The sequence below is a fragment of the Aulonocara sp. 'chitande type north' Nkhata Bay genome, linkage group LG22 (assembly GCF_057382095.1).
Source record: "Aulonocara sp. 'chitande type north' Nkhata Bay isolate Kocher_YH1m ecotype deep benthic linkage group LG22, A_spYH_male_GT1.1, whole genome shotgun sequence".
Classification (NCBI taxonomy): domain Eukaryota; kingdom Metazoa; phylum Chordata; class Actinopteri; order Cichliformes; family Cichlidae; genus Aulonocara; species Aulonocara sp. 'chitande type north' Nkhata Bay.
Genome location: NC_141364.1, coordinates 3740121 through 3753378, shown reverse-complemented (window position 1 = coordinate 3753378; position 13258 = coordinate 3740121). Strand labels below are relative to the sequence as shown.

Genomic DNA, 13258 nt, shown 5'->3' with positions numbered 1-13258 from the left:
TGTTTAAAGTTTTAAAGAATAAAAAAATATCTATATTAAATAAGAATCGAGTGTTTGTCTTAATTTTGTGGTGATGTCAATATTAAACTCTAAATAATGATTTCCACGGTTCTAATTGGAAGCCAGTGTGCTATCTGTAGTCAATATGAGTCAGTAGAATTAAGTCACTTTCAATACATGAAGTAAAGCGAAGTTTATGTTAAAGAGTAAGTGCGAAGGGGAATTGAGAGACACTGCCATTACTAAGCAGGATATTAAAGACATTACATTTATGCAAATTCATTGCATGCTGTGTAATGAAATGTTTCAGCATGTTGCAGTTTGTTGTATAAAACACTGAGCAGGTGGAGCAGAAAAGCGCTGTATAAGAATGAGTCTATTCTCGTGATCAGTGTTGGGGTAGGTATTTTAAGAAGTCATTTAATATACAGAGTTTTTTTGTTAAAAGTATTCAGTACGTTATTTTGTTTTGTTTTTTTTCTGTAAAATCACCTGAAACACAACATGTCATAACTGTCATTGTGTTGTGAATTTTGATACCATGGTAGCATTTACAGGATATTGTTTTATAGTGATATTATACAGGAAAACTGTTACTAAATAAGGCCCATTTACTAGTTGTCTTTCTCTTTCTATGTGACCCAAGAATTAATGTGTAAGAATCACAGGCTGGTACTCCAAGGTTGAAAATACCACAAGAGATCACTCCCTTATTCCCATCCTCCCTTCTTTATCTCTTAGAAAAGAGCTTGTTAAGGGCCAGGTGGTTTGTTTCAGACTTCACTAATGAAAGAACTCTGTATTCTATGTCTAGGAGTGTATTTTCTCTTGCCTTGTCAACTCAAGATTTATGGCGTGAAAGTAGATGCTAAGGTTGGAGGGAAAACACCGACAAATCACTCTTTTACCTATCACTCCCTTGCAGAAGATGTTTATGTAAAGACCATCTGGTTTTTGTGTCTGAACAAAGGATTCCAACTGTTAGAAGGACGCCACCCCACCCAGTGGGCAGGGTCTGAAACTGAAACTTGTTGTCTGCCTATAAAACTGCTGCACAAAAGAATAAACTTTGAGTTAGTTTGGAATGACAATCTAGAACAGTCTCGGCGTCTTCTTGTTCTTCCAAACTGCTCCCGGTACTCCGGCCGGTACCGTGATTAACCGTTGATCATGCTTGAGAATATTTTAATTTTGTTATAGGTTAAAGGATGGACTCTGCTTATCGGTGCCCACGCCTCAGGAGGAAACCCGATCCACGGATGATCCGGGACGGAGATTTCTTTCACATTGAACAATATGAACTTGAAGGCTACAGTCTCTCACACCAACATAAATCCCTATCCTAACGACGACACACATATTTTCTTTCTCTTGGCATTTAGGTATATGAATACCTGTCAAGGGTCCTTGACATACAGGTCTCTGACTCGGAGGACAAAAATTAATGTCCTGTGTCTTAGGAGGGCAGGATTGCTTTGCTTTTTCATTATACGATGCTTCGCAGTATTAGTTTTGCCTGACAACCTGTTTTTGACTCCTAAATTGTCATTAATGCAACCGCTCTACATAACAGTCAGTGTAACTGATTATAAATCTTTTATTCATGAACCTACACATTACGGTTTATTTACTAGTTGTATGTATTTTAACAGAGCAAGAGGTGGACCACACGTTTGAAGAGCTGCTGGTCTTTATAACTGGGGCTGACTTACTTCCACCACTGGGGTCCTGCAACATAGACTTTTATGATCAGGAGTCGGGGATACGGTGCATCCCATACGCATCGATGTGCAGCTTATCCCTGTATCTTCCGAGACGTGTTGCATACGAGGATCAATTTAAAGATCTTATGAACACTGCATTAAAAGGATTCCTGGGATTTGGAAAGCTGTAGCTGCATTTACATGAACTGATGCTGGAAAGCTGTGGTTGAAACCTGTGGCCTTTTGGGAGGAAGTTGTGTTATTCTAAGTGTTCTGAAATGGGATTGCTCCTGGGCTTCTTCAAAATTGTACATTTTAAAAGTGTTTAGTATAAAAGTTTTTTGTTTTTACAAATGTGACTGTATATAGTTGTATTTATAGTCCCGTTGAGACAGGTGGGGTATGCATGCAACAAGCCATGCACCAAAAAGTGATGCTCAGAAAATGCTTCAAGTATTGGAAGGAAAATAACAATTCATCTACAAATGTTCTTTTGAAAGGTTGTTGTGCAGTCATGTTTAAGTATTCGGTTATAATATACTGCATAGTTTCTTGTTGCTGCGTTGTGTTTGTGTTGTTGTTTTAAATGTACAATAGCTGCCTAACAAACTTTGAACTGAAAGACGCTGACTTTTGTAAAATAAAAGTATTGTAATGTCAGTTCTCATGGTGTCTCTTTACCAATTAAAGTTGAGGCTCACCTGTTACTGTCAAATACTGGTGTTGGGATCCACTGACGAGGGCTGTTCAGTACACAGGTATGTGCTTAAGTCGAGGTAAACAGTTCAATAAATTTACCTTCATCTGTTCTCAAACTGAGAGCTCAAGATTCCATCTCAACTCAATTTGTTCAACTGCTTTCAGGAACAAAGCAGTTTTAACTCCTAAGTTTAAAGTCAGAGTTGGTTAACTCTGAGATTGGCAGCTGACCTTTGACTATAACCTGTTTAAATATTAATAACTCAATTTGAGGAATGTGAACATGTGTCAGTGCTATTATTAGAACACATACTAATATGCACAGAGGGTAACGAGGGAATACACCACAGAAGGCAGACACAGCTGAACCTCATCAGACATGACGAATACACTCACACAGAACGCAGAATCCAAATAAAACAGGGAACCAGAGAATAGCTCTGAGACACGGGTTGACAGAACATAAGGAACAGAGGGACGAAGAGATGCGACTGGAAAACAGAAAATAAATGAAACGAATCATATTAATAATCAAAAACATGAATAGGAAGTCAACAGGTCTTTGGACCGTGGCAGTGTTGAACAGCAAAAAAGAGAAAATCTAAAAACCTGAGAAAGAAAAGATGGAAATTTGATCATTTGACTGATTTGGACTTAAAGTTTCTATTTGAAGTATTTGCTAAATTGTGCAGATAATTATGACTCACTGACTTTTGCTGAGTTCATTTAGTGTAAGATATTTTTTCTTACAGAAATATGATTTTTGATAATGATCAATATTTAGAAATTGAGATTTATTTGAGCTGGTATGAAGCAGAAGTCAAAGGTCATAAATGATTTGTTAAAAATAAATGATATATTTCCAACTTTGTTTTCCTTTAGCAACAATGACATTTTCCCTCTGTGTGTGTGTGTGTGTGTGTGTGTGTGTGTGTGTGTGTGTGTGTGTGTGTGTGTCCGTGTCCTCAGTGAACTGTATCAGTCTCTGCAGTATCTTCCACCTACAGCAGTCACTTCAGTTTCTGTTCAGTCTGACTGAGGGAGGTTTTTGTACGACTGTTTTTCACTGTGTGAACACCCACTGACTGTTAATAAGGAATTCACCCATACAGTAATAAACTGCTGCATCTTCAGCCTGGACTCCACTGATGGTCAGAGTGAAGTCAGTGTTTGATCCACTGCCTGTAAAACGAGCTGGAATCCCTGATACTCGATTGTTAACATAGTAAATGAGCAGTTTAGGAACTCCTCCATCTTTCTGTTGGTACCAGGATAAATAGTGGTTGTTGCCAGAAACATAAACATTCTGACTGGTCGTACACTTGATGCTCACAGATCCTCCCACAGCAGAGCTCACTGCTCCAGGCTGAGTCACTGTGATCTGTCCTCTGGACTCTGAGGACACAGAGACAAAAACATAAAGCAGCTTCATGGTTTTGTGGGCTTCATTTCAGAGGAACAGATGTTGATAGAGGAGAGGAGTTTGATTCTCTGGACTTTACCTGTGAAGCAGCAGCAGAGGAGAATCCAGATGAGGACGCAGATCAAAGTCATGTTTTTGATGAGGAGGATTTCTGTGGCTTCTGTTGTGATGAAGGACAGCTGTCAGTCATCCAGTGTTCAACTCTCAGGACTATAAACTCTCCCAGAGCACTGGAGCATTGTGCTGCTGATGCAAAGTGCCTCTATGGAAATGATCTGACTGAATACAACAGCTACTTGGCTCAAATAGTTGATGCTGTTTATCAGTTAATCAGTTTTTCACAATTTCCACTGTAATTTATTTCAAAAGAATGATTTTTTTCGAAAGGAGATTTCCTCACCCCAATCCAAGTGTTGGCCAATCAGGACTGTGCAGGGTGCCAGTTTAGCTCAGTGGGTGAGCAGGTGACCACATGCCACATGTGAGGGGGCAGCAGCCTGGATTTGAGTCTAACCTGTGGCCCCTTACTGTGTGTCTTTCCCACTTTCCTGTCTGTCTTCACTGTTTTACTATCCAATGATGGGAAAAATGCCAAAAATGACCGCAGTGAGCTGCTCCAAGATCTGATCCAGTTTGCGCTCAGAGGTTGATGTTCAGCTCCAGCCTTGAGACCACAGCTGGCACAGAAGGGGTATCCGCATGAAGTGATGGTGGTTTTTACTTTAGTGAGAACAACTCATATGAATTTCAAAGCTGCTCTAACAGTCCGACACTGGTCTCTCAATCTCCCGTTGGAGAGCTGCGAGCTTCTCCATGATGTTATCAACCTTACGCTCCGTGATGTCGTCATTCTTGTGCTCAAAGAGCCGATTCTGAGAACTCACGACCGCAGTGAGCTGCTCCAAGATGTGATCCAGTTTGTGCTCAGAGGTCTTATTCTGAGTATTCACGGCAGCCGTAAGCTTCTCCAAGATCTTATCCATGCTGCACTCAATGAGCCCATTTTGAGAAACTCAGGCCTCGTCCCATCGTTTCAATCCCAGCGGGCAGCCTTGTGGGGGTTTGAACAGCCGGTTCCGCTTTCTTAATTCTTCGATAAGTCAGGGCCAAGCCAGCTCCGATCAGCCAGAACCCTGTTACCATGGTTCCGAATAGGTAGATATCTTCAGCACTCAGGCTCACCCGAGCCCAGACTTCTCGTTGAGAAAAGGGTGTCAATTGCATTCAGGGACCAGTTGATCAAATCCATAATTCCTCTTTTAGATTTTAGAGAACAGACATGTTAAAAACACAACAGCCTTAAAAAATGCAGAATAGTTTGGATCCAGAAGCAGGGTTCATACATCATCACTTAAAGATTGGATATCCCACCTGCTGTGAATGTTTTAATGCAGTACAGTTGTTATTATTATCATTTGTCACATCCTGTTTGTGACAGTTAAAATAAATAACATTCATATAAGAAATAAAATTGTCTCGTGTAAACTGTGTGGTGTTACAGTGGCTTTTCCACATTTTGTCACATTACAGCCACAAACATGAATCAATTTCACTGGAATTCCAGGTGAAAGACCAACACAAAGTGGTGCACACATGAGAAGTGGAATGAAAATCATACATGATTCCAAACATTTTTTACAAATAAATAACTGCAAAGTGGGGTGTGCGTAATTATTCAGCCCCCTTTAGTCTGAGTGCAGTCAGTTGCACATAGACGTTGCCTGATGAGTGCTAATGACTAAACAGAGTGCACCTGTGTGTAATCTAATGTCAGTACAAATACAGCTGCTCTGTGACGGCCTCAGAGGTTGTCTAAGAGAATATTGGGAGCAACAACACCATGAAGTCCAAAGAACACAGCAGACAGGTCAGGGATAAAGTTATTGAGAAATTTAAAGCAGGCTTAGGCTACAAAAAGATTTCCCAAGCCTTCAACATCCCACGGAGCACTGTTCAAGCCATCATTCAGAAATGGAAGGAGTATGGCACAACTGTAAACCTACCAAGACAAGGCCGTCCACCTAAACTCACAGGCCGAACAAGGAGAGCGCTGATCAGAAATGCAGCCAAGAGGCCCATGGTGACTCTGGACGAGCTGCAGAGATCTACAGCTCAGGTGGGGGAATCTGTCCATATTCGTGCACTGCACAAAGTTGGCCTTTATGGAAGAGTGGCAAGAAGAAAGCCATTGTTAACAGAAAACCATAAGAAGTCCCGTTTGCAGTTTGCCACAAGCCATGTGGGGGACACAGCAAACATGTGGAAGAAGGCGCTCTGGTCAGATGAGACCAAAATGGAACTTTGTGGCCAAAATGCAAAACGCTATGTGTGGCGGAAAACTAACACTGCACATCACTCTGAACACACCATCCCCACTGTCAAATATGGTGGTGGCAGCATCAGGCTCTGGGGAGGCTTCTCTTCAGCAGGGACAGGGAAGCTGGTCAGAGTTGATGGAGAGATGGATGGAGCCAAATACAGGGCAGTCTTGGAAGAAAACCTCTTGGAGTCTGCAAAAGACTTGAGACTGGGGCGGAGGTTCACCTTCCAGCAGGACAACGATCCTAAACATAAAGCCAGGAAACAATGGTTTAAAACAAAACATATCCATGTGTTAGACTGGCCCAGTCAAAGTCCAGATCTAAATCCAATTGAGAATCTGTGGCAAGATCTGAAAACTGCTGTTCACAAACGCTGTCCATCGAATCTGACTGAGCTGGAGCTGTTTTGCAAAGATTTCAGTCTGTAGATGTGCAAAGCTGGTAGAGACAGAACCTAAAAGACTGGCAGCTGGAATTGCAGCAAAAGGTGGTTCGACAAAGTATTGACTCAGGGGGCTGAATAATTACCCACACCCCACTTTGCAGTTATTTATTCGTAAAACATGTTTGGAATCATGTATGATTTTCGTTCCACTTCTCACGTGTGCACCACTTTGTGTTGGTCTTTCACCTGGAATTCCAATAAAATTGATTCATGTTTGTGGCTGAAATGTGACAAAATGTGGAAAAGTTCGAATACTTTTGCAAGCCACTGTAAATAGGCCTATAACTGTACTTTAATGTCGGTCATAAGGGTGTTACTTCAAGAGACATATGTTATGAGGTGGTCCTCACTGTGAGTTTGAGAACCACTGATCTAAAGACACTGAGTGTTTGTGAGAACACGTAAAACTGTTTTGATGTATTTGTGCAGTTTGAGGTTTTGTGAATGTAGATTGAAAATTCAATTTAATGTTTAGAGTTTTGAGGAAGAAGGTGGAAGTGTCGTGGTCCGGAGTCTGTGGACTCCATGTTTATGTTTTAGGTTAATTAATATTCTGTGGTTTTGTTTATTTTGGGTTATTTGTGATTGTTCAGAGTTTAATGTTCTCTGTTCCTCGATTGTGTTTTGCTTAGTATTTTTGGTTCTATGGTAATGTTTTCAGGTTACATCCTCCCAGTCTCGTCTAAATGGAATCAACTGTGTCTTTCTCCTGTCTGTCATTTCCTTGTTTCCTTGTGTGTGTATATTAGTGTGTGTTTGCCTCTTTGCTCTTTGTTGGAGCATCTGCGTCTCACTGGTGTTTCATCCGCATCTCGTTTCCTGCTGGCCATCCCCTGTGTTGTCTCAGTCTCCTCACGTTTCAGGTTTGGTTTGTAGTTTTCCCCAAGTTTTGTTCACGCCATACCCGTTCCTGTTATGTGCTTCACTTACGTTAAATAAAACTCACTCCCTGAATCTGAGTCTGCGTTTGGGTCCTTCCAATAAAACCCGCAGCTGTGACAGGGAGCTTTGTAGTGATGTATCTTAACAACTATAAAATGTAAATTCTCAAATTATATTTTTGGAACTTTATTTTATTGTGTTGATTTTATTTTAATTTTAAAATTATACTATTAATATGTTATAAAGCTATGATGAAAACAATTCATATTGTTGAGTTTGTTTGTTTCAGAGTCAGAGAGCCATGTCTCTCTACAGTCAGAGGTTTTTGTACGGCGCCTCAATGAGTTTGTATCACTGTGGTGGACTTTTGGTGGAGGAACCAGACTGCAAGTTGGAAGTAAGATTATAATGTTTTTAAAGAAACTACATCGATGTTTAAATGTTAGCTTTATAACAATGAAGTATTCATGTAGAGGTAATATTATAACCATTGTACACTGGAGGCTGACTCCATCAGCTTTAATTAGATTTTATGTCGACATTTCTGACATAAAGACGATGCATTGTGTAAATAATATAAACTGTCATCAGCCTGTGATTATTTTCTAGTTTGAAATCACAGTCACTGTTTCTAAGATGAATTAAATGTAACTGTCCTCAAGTTAAACAGAGTGAAGATAAAGATTTCTGGTCTTTTACTTAGTCAGTAAAAATGTAGAATTTGCTTAGAAATCATAAAAGCACTACAATAAATGACTGAAACTCACATGAGGTAAGTAGAAAACTTGTGTATTATACAGAACGGAGGTTTTTCAAGCTGAACATCTTGTATAATTGTTGCCATATCTGCTTCTTTTATTTCCAGAAGTTAAAGATGGGCATTTGACAGTGCGCAGCACGTCTGGTGTTTCTGTTGTAGCAGATATCATTTCAAATGTCATTAAAATCATGTAAGCAGTAAAAAAAATTAATCCACATCATTCAAGTAGTGCTATTAAGTTTCTTATCTCCAACAAGTGATGTGTTATAGATAACTGATGAATTTGAAGCTAAAATAGTTTTTGTAAATGTTTCCACATCTGCTTCTTTTATTTCCAGTGTAGTTTGAACATATTTCAGCTCAAACTGTGTGATGATTCTCTCTGTGCTGATATGCATGAGAGGTTTCTTAAAGGGAAGTGAAACAATGTGTGAGTGAATGACTGGTGGAGCAGAAAAAACACCTGACAGAAACTTCTTAACGGAGAAAATCAAATTGTGGTTCCTGTCCTCTAACCTGATTGGTGTTTCCTAGGTGATACCCGCCCAGCCCTGAAGGTGCTGGGTCCCTCCAGTGAGGAGCTGAAACAGGGGAAGGCTACAGTCATGTGTGTGGCCAACAAGGGCTTCCCCTCAGACTGGAGTCTGTCCTGGAAGGTGGATGGCAGTGGCAGCATCAGCTGGGAGGAGAGCAGGAGCCCCGTGGTGCAGGAGAACGACGGCCTCTACAGCTGGAGCAGCACCCTGAGGCTCCCTGCAGACCACTGGATGAAGGTGGGCTCTGTGACCTGTGAGGCCACCCAGGGCTCCCACACTCTGGTCTCAGAGCCACTGATGAGAGACCAGTGTCCCCAGTCCTGAACTATATGTGACTTTTATGCTGGTCTTACTTTCACACTGCATTCTGTAGCTTTTTTTTTTTTTTTTCCAATTTCTTCTCTCATTTTTCATTGCTTTGTTTAAAGTTTAAAGTTTGTTTAAAGTTTTAAAGAATAAAAAAAATCTACACTAAATAAGAATCGAGTGTTTGTCTTACTTTTGTGGTGATGTCAATATTAAACTCTAAATAATGATTTCCAGGATTCTTATTGGAAACCAGTGTGCTATCTGTAGTCAATATGAGTCAGTAGAATTAAGTCACTTTGAATACATGAAGTAAAGCAAAGTTTATGTTAAAGAATAAGTGCGAAGGGGAATTGATAAGAACTTAGAGATTATGATTTTATTACTGAGAATATTGAGCGACACCACCGTTATTCATGCAGAGTCATTGCATGCTGTTTAATGAATGTTTCAGCATGTTGTAGCTTGTTATATAAAGCAATTTGAGTTCTCAGGTGGAGTAGAAAAGCACAATATAAGAATGAGTCAAATGATCAGTGTTGAGGTATCTTAAAGTATTCTATTATGCAGAGTACTTTTTTAAAGTAATGCAGTACATTATTTTGGTGTTTTTCTGTAAAATCACCTGAAACACACCATCTCATAACTATCATTTAACAATAAGAACTTATAGGCTACAGTCCCTCACGCCAATATAAATCCACTATCCATTCACTTAGCTTAACATCACCCTGGATTCTTGATTAGTTTAGCATTAGCATGCTGTCTGTGCAGAAGCTTGCAAGCAATCAAACTTGTGTTTCCGGCATAATGTTTAGTTACTTTGTGCTTTAATAAGTACCTCTTAATATATGCTGCAGTGTTACAGTTAAATAATGGAACTATTGGTTCAAAACAATAGTGAGTAAACAGTGATCATGACTTACTTATATATATAGTAGGTGACTTATATATATGTATAGATTCTATATATTGTGCTATTTCTTACTTTTTGTGTTGTCTGCTTTTGTTACTGTTTGTACTGGAGCACTGTAACCAACATAACTGGTGCAGGAAACAGACTGGAATTTGAAATTACGTTTACACTGATTGTAAAAATCAAATATGCATAAGGGTGAATGTTAACATCACAAAGATGTTGTATTCATATAGTAATATGAATATTCCCAGTGGAAACTTACTAAACCAGGTTTGCATAAATTTTTAATTTTATATTAATATTTCTGTCAAACTGAAATAAAAACAAGGTGATGTGTAAATATTATAAACTGTAATCATCTGTAATCATCAACTGTAAAATCAACTGTAATCCTAATATATGTCAAATCAACTGTAATCATAACATAAACTGTCTGTCACGTTTAACTTGTTTCTCCCTTCTTGCTGAAAGCATCACAATAAATATTTGCATTACTGCACTCTTCATGTAATAAATGGACTGATAGTGAACTTTGGTATGTACTGTGGTAGTTTTCACATTGTATATTAATTGTGCTATTTTGCCAGGTGTAATATAGATAGGTATTTGTAACATAATGTCAAAGACAAAGTTATCAGACTAGTATTGAACAGCAAAAAAGAAATCTACAAACCTGAGAAAATTGGACTTAAAGTTTCTATTGGAAGTATTTATATAAGTTATGGAGACAATTGTGACTCACTGATTTTGGTGATTTATTGTGTTTTTCTCTTTCTTTAAGAAATGTTTTCATAATGAGCAATATTCAGGAATTGGTTCACATGTATTTGAGCCGCTATGAATCAGAGGTCAACGGTCAAAATTTGATTGACTGAGATACAGATAGACTTCCAATAACAACAATAACATTTTCACTCTATCACTGTGTGTGTGTGTGTGTGTGTGTGTGTGTGTGTGTGTGTGTGTGTGTGTGTGTGTGTGTGTGTGTGTGTGTGTGTCCTCAGTGAACTGTATCAGTCTCTGCAGTATCTTCCAGCTGCAGCAGTCACTTCAGTTTCTGTTCAGTCTGACTGAGGGAGGTTTTTGTACGACTGTTTTTCACTGTGTGAACACCCACTGACTGTTAGGATAGTGAAAACTCTGACAGTAATAAACTGCTGCATCTTCAGCCTGGACTCCACTGATGGTCAGAGTGAAGTCAGAGTTTGATCCACTGCCTGTAAAACGAGCTGGAATCCCTGATACTCGAGTGCTAGCATAGTAAATGAGTAGTTTAGGAACTCCTCCATCTTTCTGTTGGTACCAGTGTAAATAGTTGCTATAAACATTCTGACTGGTCGTACACTTGATGCTCACAGTTGCTCCCACAGCAGAGCTCACTGCTCCAGGCTGAGTCACTGTGATCTGTCCTCTGGACTCTGAGGACACAGAGACAAAAACATAAAGCAGCTTCATGGTTTTGTGGGCTTCATTTCAGAGGGACAGATGTTGATAGAGGAGAGGAGTTTGATTCTCTGGACTTTACCTGTGAAGCAGCAGCAGAGGAGAGTCCAGATGAGGACGCAGATCAAAGTCATGTTTTTGATGAGGAGGATTTCTGTGGCTTCTGTTGTGATGAAGGACAGCTGTCAGTCATCCAGTGTTCAACTCTCAGGACTATAAACTCTCCCAGAGCACTGGAGCATGGTGCTGCTGATGCAAAGTGCCTCTCTATGGAAATCATCTGACTGAAAACAACAAGTAGTTGGATCAAATAGTCGATGCTGTTTATCAATTAATCAGTCAGTTTATGGAAATGTTTTCTTTCTTGTGTTTTAGGACACATCCACACATTGATGGATGTGTGGGATTTTTAAATCTGGGTATTTTCTGCAATCTTTTACAAAAACATGTTCATTGACTGAGAGAGGCAAGAAAATGTTTCATGATCAAACCAGAGCAGTACTTTGTGATATAACCCCAAGTGTTGCCAAATGCCAACAAAACATGCAAACAATGTCTGAAGATAAAGGCTCAGACATTCGTCCTTGTAAGACAAAATCTGATTTCCTCTTGTTCACTTAAAAAAAAGAAGAAAAGAAATGTTGTACTTGTCTACTCAAACACATGAACAGAGTTTCAGAGAATCTTCACCCTGAAAGAAGTTTTAGAAACTTACCTGTCAGCAAATCAAAGAACCGCTTACATGTAAGCAACAGGACAGAATAGAAAAGTTTTCCCCCAAAAAAGAACCTGCACATTTGAACACGGCGTCAAAAATGAAAGACATTAAAAAAAATCAGAGGAAAGGTACAATTTGCAAAACCTATTTTAGAGTTTTGTAAAACTCAGTACAAAAAAACTTGCAGTGATTCACATTGATGCATGATGCTGACCACAGGATGCAAAAGTTAAACATGCCCACAGCGCAGAATCATTCATCTCTGTTTTAATTTGATATTTTTATAACAGGACAACCTGTGAGGCTGGAAAGACTTCGGTTTCATGCCCTGAACAGGTCACTTTCTGTTTGGTGATGTAGTGTCTGTAGTGTTGGGAAGGTTACTTTTAAAATGTATTCCACTACAGATTACAGATTACATGCCCCAAAATGTATTTTGTAACGTATTCTGAATACTTTGGATTACTTAATATATGATCATGCTTTTTACAACTACATGAATGTACTATTGCTGTTTGATTTATTACTGTTACTGAAGCCTACTTGCCGTACCAATAACAACTCGATTTTTACATCTTAATATAAATGAGTATCAGTAGGTGGACATTAGGTAAGGCTGCACTTTTTGCAGTGATCTGCAAACACATATATAAAACAGGTCCGCGGCTCCGAACCGTAGTAAAGGGACCTCTGGCTAATCCGTCGGGTTCGTGTCGGGCTCGTAGCTGAAAACTAGCTTTACTTTGTTGTCTGGGTCAAGTTTGTAAGAGACAGAGAGAGGCGTTGAAAGGCTGCTCCAGCAGAACTTATTGTTTCGGAGGAAAACACGAACACAGTGTCCAGTAACAGCTTACTTCCAGCTGGGCTCGTCAGGCTCTCTGTTTGGATGCTGTGGTTATTATTATATTTACATGCTTCCAGCTCCCGTTTCTGCTCGATGACAGCTCGTACTTTTTCTCCCTCTTCGCGCTCACAGACACATACCAGGTACAGCAGTCCATTCTCCCTGCAGCACGGACTACACTGCCCATGAGGCTGCATTCTTTAGGGCGATGCCTGTAACACTCTGCCTGTTGCCTTCATATTAAATCATTTTTTGAATA

The 13258-nt window shown here is 39.6% G+C and overlaps 1 pseudogene; it reads left to right on the top strand.

The window, feature by feature from the left end:
* Positions 1 to 8659: 8659 nt before the first annotated feature.
* LOC147303225 (Ig kappa-b4 chain C region pseudogene) lies at positions 8660 to 9093 on the top strand (annotated as a pseudogene).
* Positions 9094 to 13258: the final 4165 nt, after the last annotated feature.